We start from the raw sequence: 18,817 nt of genomic DNA, 5'->3' as shown, positions 1-18,817 counted from the left end.
TTTCTCTGCTAAGGCTACATTCAGATTACCAGGCTCAACTGACTCACATCTGATTGTTTCAGGGTTGTGTGGACACAGAAGTCTGAAAGCCAATCCTTATTTCAACCCTTTATTGCCCATGTGCGCACACAGAGCGTTGCCTTTATCAACCTGCAGGACAGTCACATTTAAGACACTTTAAGTTATTAATGTGTAACATAAAATCTGATCTGTATTGAAATGGAACTGAAATAGAATTGAACAATGTGGTTTATAATGAAACCATAGCCCAACACACTTATTCTGCATTAGTATGACTACCTTTAACACTCCACTACAGAAAAACTTGAACTACCCCTTTAAAACATATTTTTTACTTCAGATCATGTAGAAACATTTGCATTCTTCTTCCTTGCCTTCCTTTCATTTATACATAATATAAACCTTAACCAGGACCAGTTAATCCCTTACCTTAACCTTAACCCAACCACAATCCTTACCCTAAACTAAACTAGTTTCTTAGATATTCATTTAGACCAGGATTTGATCTCCATGAGGACTGCTGGTCCTGACAAGGTCAGTGTTTGCGCCAGAAAAGGTCCTAAAGAGGTTACTAATACAAGTGTACACACACTCACTCACACACACACACACGCGCGCGCGCGCGCACACACACACACACACCCCTCCCTCCACCCCTCTCCTGCTATTTGAATAGAGAGCCTGCAGAGCGCTCTTTTGTTCAGTAGCGCTCAGCTGCTGGAGAGGAGAGCACCACTCTGGCTGGCGCTCATCCACTCGTCGCAGCTACTGCCTGTGTTTCGCGGAGGACGCACGCACGCACGGTCACTGCTCGAGACAGAGACCCACTGCAGCCATTAAGGACAGTCTCCCCCCCTCTTGTCTCACAGACACCCAGAGCTGCTGCGTTTTCACGCCACACACTCACTGGGCTTTTTACGCGTCGTTGGATGGTTCGGCTTCCACCTGCACCGTATCAGACCCACGCTCCTGTGAGGCTGCAGCATCGCTCCATATCCCTGTGAACTGGACCTCACTTCATCCAAAAGGTAAAGGCTTGTTTTGGAGATTTAAGTTTATTTCTTTTTTTTTTTTGCATCTTTTTTTATTCCACAAAAATAGCAGATAAAAAATATATAATATTGTTTTTAAAAGTCTTTCTAATCCCACACATGACAGTGAAAAATAGGCTTTTCACAGATTTTGGTGATCACAGTCTGTGGTGTGAGTCAGTCTTTGGAATGTCAGTACTGTTTAGAGACAGTTTGTGGATCTGATGAAAATTTCTTACGGAGAGCATGGTCTATTGATTGAAGTTCTTTTATACAGCTCTGATCAATGTGTCTGTGGCCGAAATGAACAGTTGTCATGTGTTGAGAATTGAAATAATGATCAATAATCATTGTTATTTAAATGTTTAGTAACTTCACTTTTTCCATTTCACTCACATGATTTGAGTCAGTGTAACCATCATTTTACCTCTTGTGGAGAAAACTCCTTCACGTGCCACTCTAAGCCTTCAGCTGAGGCAGATGGGACAGAGCGGGAGCAGAAGTCGATGGGCAGTACAGCAAAGGCTGTCTGCACCGTCAGCAAACCAAAGAGAGGAAACCCGCAGACACATTTTCTTCAATGGTTCTTACTCTCCACCAAGTGGGTCTGCAATTATTTCTGGTGGTGGAAACTTTGCTGTAATAAGGCGGCACCTCAAAGCCACAGGATGATCAAAGTTGGTTGATTCTGGGTTTTTATATTTTCCCGCAACCTGGCTGTACTCCTCAATGGGGGAAATTGAAATATTAACTCTATTGGATTTTGTTTTTACATTTTTGTCTTCATTTAATGGGAATACGACAGTGTATCAGGTAGAGCTGTTCATGACCCCTTGGGAAATTAAGCATTTCAAATAAGCAGTTTGCTTGTCTCTCCCTCTCTTGCTCTTGCTCTCTGTGTGAGCATCATTCTGTCTTTTGTACTCTCGGTGTGTGCACATGCTGTAGGTGCAGCACACATGCAGTCATTCACTAGGTTTCCATTCACAGTTAAGTCCAGCTATGGTTTTAGTTGGACCTGATTGGACTCCTGACTTTGTCCCAGTGTGCAAGCACAAACAGGGAATTGATTTACTGACTGAAGTATATTAGGATCTGCCCTCTTTTAGCTTATTAGACATGGACTATATACAGTCAAATGGACAGACTAAACTGAAGCGCGAGATGTAGGACAGAACTGGCATTTAGCCACAAGGGGGCGACTCTGCTGGCTGCAAAAAGGAATGTCAGCCTGTGTTGGAAAATGGAACATTTTCCAGGTTGACTTAATGCACTAAAAATCAAAACAACCAGTGGCGTGCACAGGTTGCCTCTCTGGTGCCCTAATGGACAAAAAAAAACGCTCTAAAGTGCCCTCTTGAGTCACAAGAGGGCACCCTCTAGAGTGGTAAAAACATGAGGAAGTGCCCTACTGGCCGCCATTCATTTGTGGCCTTTAAAGGAAAATAGACATTTAAAAAATGTATGTTTCTAAAGGAGTGTCTTTGTAGTGGAGAAAAGTGATAAGATGCCCTTGCAAATTCGCTTCCTATGCGTGTCTTTCCAATCAAAGGGTGCCATTATGAAGTTCCCTACTGCCCCTAAATGTGTCCCAAAGGGTGTCCTTAAAGGAAATGATATTATAGTGCTGTATATAAAATGCCCATCTAGGTGATAGAAAGTGATGCTGTGCTGTGATGTCCCTGTATACACAGGTGTGTGAGAATGTGGGAAATGATATACTCATTAATTTATATTTTATTTGTATAGTGCCAAATCACAACATACATTACCTCAAGGTACTGTACATAGTAAGGCAGAAACCTTCTCTCCAATATTACGGAGAGAAGAGAAACCCGACATTTCACACAATGAGCAAACACTAGGCATCAGTGTAGAGGGGAAAAAAATCAAAAATACATCTCTGACTCAACAATGTGCAGCATATGCCTCGACCGGTTGGGGTGAGATGAAAAATGGGGGACAGAGGACATGTGGAGAGGGGGGAGAGAAAGTGAAAGAGGGATGTGAGGGAGAGACCACCATTGTATCAAGTAATAGGTTTAGACAGGACATAATCTAGTGGCACCTGCCCCACCAGTGCACAGGTGCCCTTTTAAATTTGTGCACTGAAAACAACCAACAAACATTTTAGTTAACAGTTAGTTGGTACCATGTGCTGTTCTGGATTTTGTCGTGTTGTTTTGGCTGTTGTCTTTGTCCTAGTGTACCGGTTTCTTCTATCATTTCTGGGTCAAAGCCCAGAGGTGGGAACTGTGGAATATGCACTTGGTCCAGTGACTTATGTGGATATAGTGGCTGTTCACATGCAGTGTTTAAAAATGCTCCATGAACACATGCAAGAAGCCAAAGGTTTTTACCCAAGGTGCTGGTGGGGTTACGCTTCTGTCGCGTCCGTAGTTACTAAGCAACCAAAGCTAGAGAGCTGTGGACATGACTGAAGTTGCTGCAGCCCCACTGAAATAAGCCCCATTGAGAAAATATCTGCTGTAATATATGTGCCTGTGTGCATCCTCTCCTTCACCAACTGATGCAGTAGCTTCATCAGGATGATGAAGGTTCCAGGCTTATTTTAGAGTCAACACAGACATTCCCAGTGCCGCAACAGAGTGTTTGTTGCAATGGCATTAGTGCTCTCATTTCATTTACTACAATTTCAGTCAGACTAACATATTTACATGTTTTCTTTAAAACTCTTGGTTTAGTCAGACAAACAAAATAATCCGATTCTGTAGTGTAAACTTACTAACTCACGCACAGACAGTGTCTACAAGCCAAAAAACTGATCCCGCACTTGTTTTCAGTGGTTTTGTATCCAAACTGCCTGTTGTCACACACGTCTGATCCATGCGTGATCCATCCATGGAGAGAGGCACCACATAGCAGCTTTGTTTTCACTCTCATAGCAGTTCTTTGTGTCTATAATACATGTATGCGCTGCTGTGACGTCATCTTTGTTGCCATTTCCTGAACTGTCTCTAGCTACAATAATGAACTCTGTCTCCACATTTAAACTGCTCTTTGAGTCTGTCTGCTGCCTTTTGTTTCTTTTTGGTTCCACCTCTTGCATATGGTAGAAGGTGTCTCTTTGTCTCTCAGTGTCTTTCTCTTGTCGGCCCGCTCTGTGTGGACTCCATCACTCCTGCGCTGTACCATTGGCTCTGCTCTGAAAACCATTGTTCTCAGAAATGTTCCCTTCTTTGGCATTGCCAGTTCACTGCTCCCCGTTTTTAAACATTTTCTGTGATGACACTGCAGTGGAATAATATTCCTTCAGAGACAGGTCATCACTCCTTAGTGACACACTGCAACTACAGCTGTGGACAAGACTCAAAGCAGCTCAGAAATGTTGACATCACTCCCCAGAATTGTGAAAGGGAAATGAAAGAAAGGAGAGAAAGAGAGAGAGAGAGGTGAATAACAGACTGGAAGAATTTTACAGCATTATCTGCACTTTGCATGAGGTTGTCTTGTCACATATTTCAATAATGTGCCTTTTCTGCCTGGCTGCGCTCAGCTTAGTGCAGACACTTGTAGCCGAAGACGTGAATGGGCGAGGATTCAATTTTGCACTTGAGCAGTGTCCAAACAAGTGATTTTGAAACAGAATTTTTACAGAGATTTTACAAATGTTCAACATTAATATTCCCAAAATGAAGCCTTCTGCTGTGCTTAAAACAAACAAAGCCGCCCCTTGGCACAGGATGAAACGAGGGACAGATCAGCCAACAGACTGCACAGAGGATCTCTGAGCTTAAGTCTGGCTGTTGAAGGCCTCCAGCTACAAATCCTACAGTTGAAGGGAAGGTGATGCTATGATTCAGCTGTGATCCTTCCAGGAGAAATATTACAGCAGAAAAAGAGATCTTTATTAGAGTATTAGAGTGTTTTTATGTTTTAGCTGAAAGTTCAACGCTATGAGCGCCGCGCATATGTTACAATGTGGAGCACGAGGGAGCGTAGGAGGGAGGCTGGAAGACTCCTACACACAGAGACTAATTTACACGCTTAAATAACCTTGATCCAATTAAGTAGTACAAAGTCTCACAGTGGCCTATACACATATTCAATTCTGTGTGTATACATCATCAGATTGTGCTTACTCTTGTCACCCTCAGCTTTGTGTGCAGCAGCGGAACCCACGAGCACTTGTGCTTGCACATACTATGACCATAAATCATAATTTAGGCTGTGCTCCATCTGGTGCCTTCATTCTCCTACTCATGGGGGTCATTTCACTGGCATAATAAATGCTGTACCTTTCCTCACCAGAGGCCATCAGTCCACTCGATTGACAGCTCTTCAAACGCTATCTCTCCCATTTTGGTATTTGTTTGGATATTTATTTATTTTGTTTCAATTTTCAGTAGATAAAAGAACATGTACATTCACAGTGGTAAAACAAAGGTTTGTAGGCTGAAGCTACAGCTCATCTACACTTACCCCTCTTCCCTCATGTAACCATGTTGTTGTTATGACGACAACAAAAACATAAATTATGTTTTTATTTATTTCCAGTATTGCAAGGTAATGTTTATTGTGTTTTGAGCCAGTAAATTGTATTGCATAATTTTACATTTCTAGAACAGCTATCCCACAGTTTAACCCACGACTGACAGACAAACATTTGTTTGTATCTTTGGTTTTTCAATTATCAATGTGCCTCTTTGATTTTATTTACCGTCACTCATTTTAAACAGGATGCTTTGTGATAATTGTCCATTTTTGTTGCTTCATGCATAATGTGTATTGCATTTCAATCCTCATGTATGCAAATGTCAGTGATAGTGGGTTATTTAGGTCATGGCAAGGATTTAAATTTACAAATCCTATGTTATGTTTTTTCTTTTAGTGTTTTTAGTGTTTTGTTTGTTTCCCCATATCTCTACACATAATATAATGATTTCAGACCTAAATTATCTTGACTTTGATAAGGTTTACGAGCGCATTCCTCTTTTAATTCATCATCAATTATTTCCCCTAAAATTTTTACTTTCAAGCACTGTATCAAGTGGACACCACAGAACAGATGGAGCAGAGTCTAAGTGGGCTGCTGTTAGCTTTGCCTTGGCTAATAATATAATAGTTTGGCAATGAGCGTATTGAGCTCGCCACTGCACCTATAGAGCCAAACAAATGAGCAGCACAGTTGGTCCATCACGGCCAGTGGGAGAGCAAACAAAGCCCGGGAGCCACAGAGCCAGAGAGAGAGAGAAAAAAAGGTAGTTTTCCACAATCTCACCAGACGCAGCTCATGAATATTCATGAAAGACACCCCCCTCCCACACACACACCCCCCACTCCCAAACCCAGCTCTGTATCCCTCTCCCACCAAATATATTATTCAAACAAAGCATTTTCCATATTAAATACTATAAATAAATGATGACATCTGGTAACAGTTTTTGTCTATTGAATTAATGACATGGGCACACTCAAGTATCTTCCAGTGATTTTCAGGGTGGATGGAGAGTGGGAGTGGGTAAAATTTCCTTAACCAACCTTTCCTTTGTGTCACCACTTGAGTGGACTGCCTCCCTTGTTAAAGTCAGTACATGTACTCACTTCCTAACACCCTGGAGGAGATGCAAATACAACATGTAGATATTTATTTTCCCATTATGCCAGAGGTTTCATGTGTGAGATAATCATCAGGGGAAAAGAGGCAATGTTCAGATTACCAGACTGAAGTGGCTCATATCCAATATTTTCCATTCATGCGAGTCAGATCTGCTATTGCTATTTTTAAATCAGATTTGTGTCATTTAAGTATGTGGTCCTTGATCTTATATCCAATTCTTCCAGTAAGTGGCCATGCATGATAATGGTCATATCAGTTTCCGTGCGACTTCCGTGTTGAGCCTTATTTTCTTTGACCTTTGACATGTGTCAAAGCCCATCAGCTCACTTACTATTTTATATCGTTTACTCCGGTCCCTCTTCCATACTCAATGGCTAGTATATTATTCAATTATTATATTAAGTCACTTATAAAACAAATACTGAGTGCTGTCCCAAGTTGTAAAAACATTTAAGCTTGGGTTGTTATTTTGATCTATCATTTCAATTTTGAAGCTTAGTCTATCTAATAGTATTTAATTTTCAAAAACAACCCGACCACAGTGACATTTACAGGGCTTAAAGTTTTCAGGCACAGACTGTTAATGTTAATGTGAATGATGCAAAGATAGAATTAGACAATCACTATTAAAATGTGAGAAAACTATTTACAAAGAAATTAAACTGAACTCTGAACTGAACTAAAAATGAAACCTTCCTCCTGCTCTGCAGAGACTTAAACTCGGTGCTCCCTTCAGCGTGATCAAACGCATCAGGGAGAGAGACTGCTGCAGAGGTGATTGTCATTAGGTTCCGTGTCTTTGTCTTGGACGTACGACTTCTCATGGCTGTCTTCATGTTCTCCTGAAGGCTGAAACCGCGCTCTGCTGCCACACCTCTCTGTTACAGACGTGGTCACAGATGAGCTCCAAGGCCCACTTGCGTGAGAGGCGGGTCTGTTACAGGTCAGTGGCTGCAGGGTCATATGTAATCGTACAGAATTACGGCTGCCGGCGCCACTATTACAGACAGTCTAAAGGTGATTATCGACAGTTTTGACCCTCAGTTGTTGACCCTCAGTTTTCAATCTGTTCAAATGACGAACAGCCTTCAGATTGTTCCTTCAATGAAGGAAAATCTTCGGTTAATGTGACCCCAGACCGGAAGTGAATTCTGCTTATACACAATCCCACTGTTCAAAAATCAGTCTGAACCTGAGATTAAACAGATTTTCTGACCAGTGGGTATGTGGTGTATTACCATGTTTTCAAGCAAAACAACTATGATTGTGCTCATTTTGGGGCAGTCGTATTTAGTCAGTCAATAGTCAGACGCAGGACACTTGAAGTTATCGATGTGAACCATGACGTCTGATCTTTATTAAAATGGAATTTAAATGTATTTGAACTGGTAATTTGAATGTGGCTCCTTGTGTGCGCCTCTTCCTGAAGCAGTGCCTGGTTTGTTTCCCTCAAACTTTGTCTTTCATGATTTCTCAAAATCTCAGACAGTCACATCTTCTCTAGACAAAGTAGAGGATGCATCAGTGAGAGATAGAAAGTGTGTAACATTGGCGTCATCGCTGCACAGACTGTATCTGTCATACTGTGGTGAGCTGGGAAACAGAGGCTGCTTGAGAGGTCTACAGATGGCCAATGTTTTCCGTGCTTGTGTGCTGCAATTCCCAAAGGAGAAGAAAATTCTGTTCAGTGTTCGATTTTAATTTGTGGAGGTACATAGAGTTCCCTGGATAGTGTATTTCCAGGCAAGAAGATCGAAGAGAGGAAAGCAAGACATTGTTGGGAAGAAGAATAGAAACAAAATCCCCTGTTGGAGAGACTGATTTCTGTCTGTCTTCCTACATTGCCCTGCATGAATTCCACACAGCAGGACTATTCATGAAGCCAAGACTCCAGTGTGGTGCTTATAAAGCTGTCCGAGCTAATCAGAGCTCTAGTTCTGCAGTTGCCCAAACCAATCAGAGGGATTTATGGGAGAGACTAGGAAAGTAGTGTAATTAATTTCATCCAAATCCCTTATACCAAAGTCAAGAGTATGCCGTTTTCATGTGTGTGAGAGTAGTATATATCCTTTGCTGCTATTGTACTGATAGTCAGTCACACACAATAGGACAAATTGTGACTTTCCTGCTTTTGTGTTATCCACACAGATGCTGGAGGATGGGTCATTATGAGTTGAATGTGTATCTTTTTTTGTGAAATATCTCAGCTTCAAAGACTTTGTTTATTGATAGATTGTGTTGCTTTGAATCAGAAAAATCGGGGTTCTGTCTTTTTGATTGTGATTGTAATAGCACCTTTTTTTTTGGTGTTGTTTTTTTTGGATCTTGCTGCATTATTCAAAGCCAGGCCCTGACAGACAAAGACCAACATGTGGCTGATGAAAACGTACGTGTGAAAGTGTGGTGTGCCAACTTAAACCAAATCACGTCATTCACTATGTAAGATAGTCATGACTTGTAACTCGGGTTCCTTTTGGGGCCACCTAGGACTATAGGACGGCTGTGACACAGCGGTAGAGCAGTTTGTCTCTCAAATGGAGGTTAGAGTTTGATCTCAGGCTCCACTATTCTATAAGACCATGTTTCCACCGAGACAGTTTCCACCGAGACAGTTGGAACAGTTGGTCCAGTATGGTACGGTCCACATTTTTTTGTGTTTCCATTAGGAATAGTACTAAAATAACCAGCCACAACTGTTCCATTTTTGGTAACCGTCTCATGGGAAAATGGTACGGTATGGTCCAGGTGGAGCTGCGCCGTCTCCACCCATGACAGTCAGCTGATTGGGTGACAGTAATGTGTCACTCTCTTGCAACCAGTGCTTCACACACACACAATGAGAGAGTCATCAAGCGAATTGGCCTTCTTCCTCGGATCTCTACAAAATGAAAGTCTTCACAAAGTCTTTCAACAGTTGTTTTTAAAATGCCAGGCGTCAGTGATGAACTGAATGACCGACATTTGCATCATGGGAGCTGTCACAAAAGCTTTAATAGATCAACAAAAGATCCCTTTCATGCTTGGGCATGAACAGAGCCATCAGAAAAGATTCAGACAAATGAGAGACAGATGGTTTTGAAGACACAGAAGCAGCTGAGTGAGCAGCAGCAGCAGCAGTTTGATGACCTGCTCCACCCACAAAAGATGAACTTGGAAAATCTACATCTACCAACATTGTTTTGGCAGCACGAGTTACAGATATGTGATATGTGACTAGGAGTTTAAAATGGGTACTGCAATCCAAATTAAAAATACTGCAGAGAATTGTCCCCACAACATAAACTTTTACACAATTTATATATTGTATATTAAATGTTACATTAAAATGATATTTTATTGTCATTCTATGAATGAAAACAATATTTTTTTTCCCTTCATACAGCTCCTTTAATCTATTAATTAATCTACTATCTATTATATACTGTAAAATATCTGCTTGTCAGACTTAAGTGGCAGTAAAATTATACCTCAGCTCGCCCCAACCAGACTTTAACACCTTATTTGACTTCTGCTCCTCTGCACCACCTCAAAGTGCTAAATGAAATACGAGAGACGGCGCCAAATTGATTTTAATGTGGAATTTGTGAGGCTCAAAGTGGGTCAGTCTGCAGTCGATATGGGTGGATGAAACATTTGCTCAATTGTGTCTAGTACTTAGTTTTTTATGAGATTAACAATTGGGGAGGGTAAGGAAGCATTTCTTACACTGATCACAAAATCATCTAAAAAAAAAAAAAAAATACAATTAAAATTTTCAATTGCTTCAACTTAGATCAAACAATGAAATCAGCACACAAAGTTTTTTGCATTCCAAATCCAAGTCAGTCCCCTGTGCAGCCAATAGTCCTGAACTAAATACAGAGTTCACTTTTTCATAGTTTGAGAGTTTAAGGCACAAAGCTGTTAAACAATTACCATTTTTTGGCTTTGTGCTGAAGCTCTGCAGATAAATCCCACCCCTCAGAGGTTAAAAGTAGCTCTTTGGTTTCTGCTCTGGTAAATTCAAAATCAACTTTTGGGTGGTTTTAAAAATGTACTTTTCTTAATTAACTATAATGCAAAATTAATAGAGAAGAAAATCCTCAAAATTAAAACGGGTTTTTGGGGCCAGGCAAAAAAGGACTTTAATCAGCCTCTGTGCCTCTCTTTGTTGATTTTTGTGTGAGTTTTTCATGACTTCAACCATAGCAAGTATATTGCTCTATGAAGTGCAGGAAGTTTTTTGAATAATGAATTGTGAATAAAATTGACAAAACACAGAAATAATATGACTGTGTCATAGTGTGAGAACATGAATGTCTCATGAACATTCTGCGAGAAAGTTTCAACATTGCATGTATACATGTTCATGACAAGAAGAGAAAGGTGGAACTACACTATCCCGGCAGTGCAGCACCTGGACAAGTGCACATGTCAGGCTTTTAGGAAAAGTGGAACTGGATTACAGTGGCAATTTCTATGCCATCGCTTATTGTGTAGCTGTAAAAACAAACCAGACAGATTTCCCACTCACGCTGCAGCCCAGAAATAACAGAGGCCCAGAAATCAGCCCTCACCAATGGGCACATTTGGAACTGTCTCATGCTCTAGTAATGACAAAGCATGATGAAATACTGTTGCCCCTCTTAGTGTCCTTTCCTGTCCACTTCTTTTGGCTTATTTTCCCCTCAGCTGTAATTAAGGAGATTGTCTGTGTTTTAGCATGTCTGGATACTTACTGTTAATGCATAAATGCTGGAGCCCTCAGGTTTGCACTTTGATAAATTTGGCAGCTGCTCTCAGATTTGTTGCTAGGGCATCTCCAGTGACTGTGAATGTCCGGGACTTGGCTCATATCTGCTTCCTCGTGTGTTTGCGTGTGTGATAAAGAGGTTTGTCCGAGCGTGTTGCTATCCCCAAGTGTCCGGCTCAGTGCTCAGATTGATTGGGGACTGGACTGCTGTTGGTGATGGATCTTTCTCAGCACTAGTCTGTGTTGGCTGAGCTCCTAATCACTGACCACTGTCTGTCACTGTGAATGGGTTGACGTCAGCAGCAGCTGAGGAATGTGTGCATACTTTCATGAATAAATAATCATGTCGAATGCATACCTCTGTTTACTTGTCCAGGCCTGTTGTTACGTTAGTGATCAATGGCTTACAGCAGAAGAATCTGAGCAGTTGTTGAACAAGTAATTGTGCCGTGACCGTGATGCGTCATGATGTTTCTTTGCATTAATGTATACTGCACAGTTTGCTCTCAAAATGCATTCTGCCCACATGCTGTTTTTGTCATTACACTATACACTAGGGTTGTCACAAAGCTGCAATTTCAAAATCGATACTGATTCAAAAGGAGAAATTCTCGATACTCAAAATTCCATAGGAAAAAAAAGACACAAACTGAATTGAAATTCAAATAACATCTTCAAGTTGTCCAACATAGTGTTGTGCTACTTATAGCCACAACCTTGGAGCACTGTTTGCACATAGGCGTATCACAACTGTACCCTTCCCCTGATTGTTTGCCTTGTATGAAAAATACTTTTAATAGACATTTTTGCTTTTTTCATTTTCAACTATAAACTGGTCATGAAGGCCCTGCAGCAGCAGCCAGCACCGTGTTGTGAAGGCCATCTTTCATGTGTTCAGCTATTAGTGAAGGGAAGAGTTGTGTGCCTGCAGCACTGCTGTGTGAAGATGCATGTCAACTAGGTATGGACCAGGATTAGATCATGAATGTGGCCTGGGCCACGCGGTTGGTGTAGTGGTTAGCGCTCTTGCCTTTGCAGCAAGAAGACCTGGGTTCATGACCGGGTTAGAACAAGGGCCTTTCTGCATGGAGTTTGCATGTTCTTCCCATGTTTGTGTGGATTTTCTCCAAGTTCTCCGTTTGGGTCACACAGTCCAAAAACTGAGAGTGAGAGTGAATAGTTGTCTCTATGTGGCCTTGTGACGGACTGGCAACCTGGTGTATTGGCGCCAGCGCCCCCCTGTGACCCTCATGTGGAGGATAAAGAGGTAAAAGATGAGTGAGTGAGTGAGTGAGTGTATGCTTAACTGAAGCAACAATATCACAATATGTCCTTATATGACAGCATTGCCATTCCAGTAGCAGTAGGAGTGTGTCAACTCCACACACCACTCTGCTCTGTGATGGGGAATTAGCCGATGTTAGCTCATTAATTAGGCATGTTATCTGGCTGAGCAGCACGCCTCAAGTTTTTATTTGACTAAAGATAGACACGCTAAATCTCATTTTGCAAGCGTGTTGAAAGTGTTTGTTTCCAGACGACGTTTCCATACATTTAGCAAATGGTAATGGATTGTTCTCCCATTGATGTGAGCTCACTCTTCATATCACATATGCTGACTGACGGCTCACACCCTTCAGAGGGGAGGGTTTCTCGCTGTCTCTGATGAGTCATTAAAGCACCTCATACTGCAGGAATAATATAGAACACTCATGGTGTCAATACTGTTACAAATGAGGATCTAATCTCTCACTACTTTTTTGTAGAATTTAGTGTCTGATTATCAATTTTTTGGACAATCCTTGTATGTATCCCATTCAAACACCAACAGACACAGGAATTTCCTCAGCAACCAAGGCAGCTGTTTCCTCAAATGTTTGAGGCCGAGCCTAATTGGGCCTCATCTTAGCTTGACCTTCATTGTTTTGACAGAGAGGAGGATTAGAGGGAGACACACCAAACAGAGGTTATCCAGTCTCTTCATCCCTCCTCTCCTTGTCATTTCAATCCACAACGCTCAACAGTAGTGGAAGCTTGTTCAAGCAGCCATTAGCTGGTGCCCAGAGCTTTTTCAAAAGGGTCAAAGCTGTCTGAAGCTGTGGAGTGGATGTTTTAGCTCTCACCTCAGTGTGGATTTGTGCATGTGTGTGTTTAGTGTTTGTCTTGGCCGTGGCAGCACAAGATGAGCACCTGAGAGTGGTCCAAATAACGAGTCAGCTCCACAGTGCGTGATGTGATTTACTGCTGAGCCATTAGCAGTCAAGCTGTGTTGGGCTTCAGGTGTTCTCAGAGGGAAAACGGAGGAAGAAATACTCCCCGCCGCAGCACACGCTGGGTTTAAAAGCTCCCTTGCGATTTATTAGGAAAACATTTCCGCAGACCTCCCACCTTCACTTCGCTGCCTTGTAACCTATAGATACACTGAGTTTACACACATTCATATGTTCAGTGCTGAAGTAGCAGTGGAGCAATTTGGAGTGGATTTAAAGAGGCCAGTGGACAATCACAGTGGATCAATCCTGAGATTGTCTAGAGTGCTCTGTGTGTATAACTGAATTTCAACACGAGGAACTCCCAATTCTACCTTCTCACTCCTATATCAGAGGTCACAATCAAGCTCTTAAATTTTAAGTTTTTCACTATAGAAATATATATATGTAATATAAATATAATATAAAACAGATTTCCTGAAACTTGAACCCTGTTGTCAAAACTCCACCCCCCCAAAAAAAATAATAACATTGCTTGTGAAGCTATATAACTCCCATAAAAATTGTAATTTACCTCCGTAACTTTACACACAGGCACAATTTCTTGCAGTTGTGTGTCTGCTGCAGAATGTAAAAATGTTTTCACATTTCTACTTTTCTCATATGGCTGCATCTAAAAACTATTTTGAAAGTCATTGATTCCTGAAATGTTTAATTGACTATTCAGATCATCTAAAACGATGTTCAAGTTCAAAATATACTGCCTAGAAGTTTATCCGTCTGTTAAAAGTAATTACCAAGTTGTCCGGAAGAGGGCGCTGTGAGCGCGGCTTAGCCAGATTCCAAGCCCCCTTTGGTCTTCAAAAGAAGACCACTGTGATGCTGTTTTGCACTGACAATGGAAGACACAAGTTTATTTGTCTTTCTGAGCAGACAATTATGACATTAAAGTATCTGAAAAGCGGCGTGTGGAATATAACTAACACATCTGCAGACTCAGCTGTTAGTGGGTTGGCGATAAGTCCAGATTTAGACTGCACAATCCGGATTTTAAATACCCTGTCTGGCACAGCCTCCAGCCGGACACTCAGTTGTCCTCCTTTTTGGTGTTGCACTGGAAAGATCTATGGTCATACAAATAATTGGCTGAAAGCTGTGTTGATCAAATACGTCTGATATGTCATTAGTTAAAAATGTAAACAATGCTTCCATGTGCTGGCAACACACGGAAGAGGCAGTGCTGCTGTCTGCCTGCCCTGTTCACCGGCTGAAATGCCAAAAAGTTAAATTATTTTTAATTTGCACTGACTAAAAATTTTAATCTGCACTGACTGAAAGACAAGCATGGTTTTCATCCTTCTTTTTTCCAAACATTTTAAGTCCAGAAATGTCCTGGTTTCTGGCAGTTTGTTCTGTTGCCAATTTATGGCTATGGATGCAATAAGTTAAGACTCTCTCAGAATCTCAGAGTCAGTGTTGCAGTGTGCCACCCTAAGTTCCCAAAGTTGGCAGAGGAATCCCACACATGTCACTTATGTCACTCGCAGCAGTGATGGGTAGAAAATGAGATGACTCACTCTGTAAAAAAGATGTGAATGATGTAACTCACATTTTGTCAACAATAAAATTAGTTGGCAACTACTTTCGTCATCGATCGTGACTCATTGTTACAGCCTTTAAATGTCTGAATATAAAAACACGAAAACACTACTTCTTTTCATCAGGAACTTGATATAAATATCTGCCTATCCTGTCTGTCTCTAATGTCTCAAGCTACATCCTTTTTGGCCAAACACTGGGGGAAGGAAGTGTGTCTTCTTGAGTGGCATCTGCATTGGCATTCCTCCACAGAAATGTCAGCACAGGTGTCTTTCATTGTGTGGATGAGATTTGCACATCGGTAGCATTGACAGTCATAACCGGATCACTGTTGAACTGCTGTAATCAGTTTAAACTGGCTGGCTAATCTGGTCCCAGAGGTGGAAACTCACCCATATGATAGCAAACACATTTCCCTATAGAATGCATTATGCTGAGTGTCATGAAATCTGAGCATATTAACTATTAGCTGTGTTGTATGGGCCAAAAGTTTTCATGGCGGTGAAGGACACCCTTCTGGCTAATTGCAGCACACACTGTGATGTTTCCACCTCACAGCCCAAGTACATGGACAATTGCACGCTGCCTAAGGATATTCCTTCCCCAGCGTCTGTTCTGGGTTAGATTGAAACCAACCCCAGTGTGTAAGCACTGAGAAAAAGACTGCGATTCATAATTCTGCAATTATGCTTCTTATTTATCCCTAATCAGAATCTCAGGAAGGACAGACAGACCATCAGCACACAGCACAACGATCACATCATCATTTCTTTTGTATCACTACAAAGATCTTTAATTAGCTACTGTTTCTCCCTCATCTACACCACTTCTGCTGCTGCTGCTGCTACTGCTGCTGCTGCTGCTGCAGAAGCTGCTTGGGATTAATAGCACTTTTTAAAACACACTCTTGAATTAGCATTATGAATGAATTCTCAAGATTGCAATTTGACTGTAAGTACCATTTCTAAATGACTCTAGCAAATTGTGTGTTTTTTAGATGGATAGATCACTCAGTGTTATGTGTCCCCTGACCTGGGCTGAGCTTTGTTTAAATTGCCCACCTGCGTGTCATGAAGCAGCGGTGTATGTCCGAGCAGCTATGGCTTTTTTTCCTAAAGCCTGCAGCTCAGGCTTCTCACCTTGTCACAGCCACGGATTCCAGCTCCAGCTTTCCAGGCCTCCTGTGGCATGTGCTCTTCGCGTCGGCCATCAGATAAATGAGGTGTTTGCTTTTCTTTGGCAGAGCGGTGGATTTCAGAAGGTCAGAGAAGGTGGCTTCAGTGGGGATAGGGAGCCTGGTTGGTGCAGCTCATCAGTCAGTTCTTAAAAGGAATAATAATTCTGAATCTGATAGCCCATTAACCACAAATCATGTATGCTTTAGGTTATACTGCCAACCATTTCCCAAAGCTGCCTTTAAGTATGTAGATTGATTTCCTACCTTCCCACAGCAGCCTTCAGAACAGGTTGCTTTATAAAATGTTTATATCTTTGGATATTTATGGGATCACTAGTGTTCAGAGTTTCAATTCTATAAACAACCAATCAAGACCTTCCAACTGCCACATTTTTAGTTGCCAGATCTCTTCAAAGTTTTTGATGCAACAACTTGCACTGACTCGTTGCTAAAGTTGAGTTTTCAAGAGACTCGCCATCAATATATCAAGCCAACGCTTACTGTGGTGAGAAACAGGATTTAATTTGTGAACTGACATGATTTAAAAATGGGCCTCCGAGTAGTTTGGAAAACATTTGAGTAGTTCAATATTTCAGTGTACTGACAGCATGACTTTTTGGATTAATGTCTGTCCGTCTGTTAGTGGTTAAATTGAAACATTCAATCAACAATTGGATGGATCATCATGACATTTTTGCACAGACATTAGGGATTTGGGAGGAGAGTCACACACTTTTTGGTGACATTTCTTTTTTCCAGCCTGCTTTATGTACATATATATATTTTTGTATTAAATGAAACGTCAAAACGGTGATGGATTGTCCAGAAATGTAGTCCTTTCACCCTCAGGGTGAATAATTGTGGTGATCATGGTAAACATTGTCCCTGTTAAATATTCAGTTACCATGGTCACTATGAGTACATGTCCACACTGATTTTAGCATAAAGCTCAGCTCTGCAGAGCTGGTCATTCAGGACAAAAAGGCAACGATCTATACTGTGGGGGTTATTGTGATGGAGTTTTGAAGGAGCTGTTACATCAAAGTGAACGCACACTGTGACTTTTGAAAGCTCTGCAAATGTATTTGATGTAATTAGTTGTTGGAGATACAGTGTATGCCACAGATTTAGACTTTTCTTGTGGTAATTAGCTTAGGGGTTGAGACAAATGCTAATTGCACATACATCCACACTATTGGAAACGTTGTGAATCCGTTAATTGTGTCCTCTTTTACTATTCTTTTTGCCATTTTTTTTTGCTTTTAGACAGTAGAGAGTTGACAGAGGAGGATGACATGACTGAAGGCTCGAGTCAAACTGCACAAACTTTGGAGAGAATAAGAAATATATGGTTAAAAAAAGCATCTGTGGGTTGAAGATGTGAGTCTGTCTGTCTTTCTATCTATCTATCTGTCTGTCTTTCTATCTATCTGTCTGTCTTTCTATCTATCTGTCCATCCATCCATCCATCAACATCAGCCCTCCACACTCACCCCTCATTTTCCATTTCCTTCGATTAAACTTTGCGGCTAAGAGTTTCACTTAACAAAGCTCCCTCTTGCCCTCCGCCCAGCCGCAGCGTGGAAGTGCGTATTGAATTAGCGCCAAGTGTTTGTTTTCCCCCTCTCAGTAAACATTGTTTGATGAGTTAAATTAGCTTTGCTGACGCCTCCTCCTTCAGAGAGGAGCTGTGGCGTGGGAACATCGGTGTAACTGGAGGGCTCTGGGCGAAAATAAAGAAAGAAACTAATACATAAATAAATAAATGAATAGGGACACGCTGCTTGAGTGCCAGGCTTCAAGATTAATTTGCGGAGTTCATGGCCAGGCTCTCAGCTTTGATTAGCTGTTAATGCTGAAAATATCAAAGCACAGTTTGTCTTAAGGACTGCTAATGCTTCACTGCCCCTTGTGCCTTTTCTCTGTGGCCTCGGTTGTGGTTGTTTTTCCTCAGGTAACATTTAAATCTCTATTTGTCTGGATCGAGACTTTGCATCCACGGCCTCCGCTGTGACTCAGTGTGCTGGTGCAGTCCGGGCTTTCAAGTTCATTGTCATTAATTATACAGTTCCTACATAAATACTGAGTATGTAAGGAGCTCACATCATTAATATGGCAACAGTGTGCCTCTTATCTTTTCATTCACTCCTTGTTTCTTTGTTTTGTCTATTTTAAACTTAAGGGAGTCATTTTGCACCAATCTGTACCATTAACAAGATATTACACACAAAAGCTTTTATTTTTTTTATATACAGTTGCAACTATGAAACATGTATACCTTGTTCAGCCCATGTCTTTTCTCTTCCGTCTCTTCAAAAGTCTAAAAAAGAAAATCAGTGTAACCACCACCACCTGTGCCCCAGAGAAGTAGTATTTTTCTTGAACATTGAATAGTAGTAATGATAGCTGGTATTCCTGCGTGCTAAAGCTGTCAGACTGGATGAGGAGACATATGTTTTTAAGGAA

At 41.3% G+C, this 18,817-nt stretch overlaps 1 protein-coding gene across 1 annotated transcript in view; it reads left to right on the top strand.

Moving 5' to 3' along the window:
* Window positions 1–736: 736 nt before the first annotated feature.
* ncanb (neurocan b) overlaps window positions 737–18,817 on the top strand; it is a 146,366-nt gene continuing 128,285 nt past the window's right edge. Inside the window, exon 1 of the mRNA XM_058638222.1 lies at window positions 737–1,049. The gene's annotated coding sequence lies outside the window, so the exon portion shown is untranslated. The remainder of the gene's footprint in view (window positions 1,050–18,817) is intronic.

Source organism: Solea solea, chromosome 9 (genome assembly GCF_958295425.1).
Source record: "Solea solea chromosome 9, fSolSol10.1, whole genome shotgun sequence".
Lineage (NCBI taxonomy): Eukaryota > Metazoa > Chordata > Actinopteri > Pleuronectiformes > Soleidae > Solea > Solea solea.
Note: the sequence above shows the minus strand (reverse complement) of the source record. Positions and strands in the feature narration are given on the sequence as shown.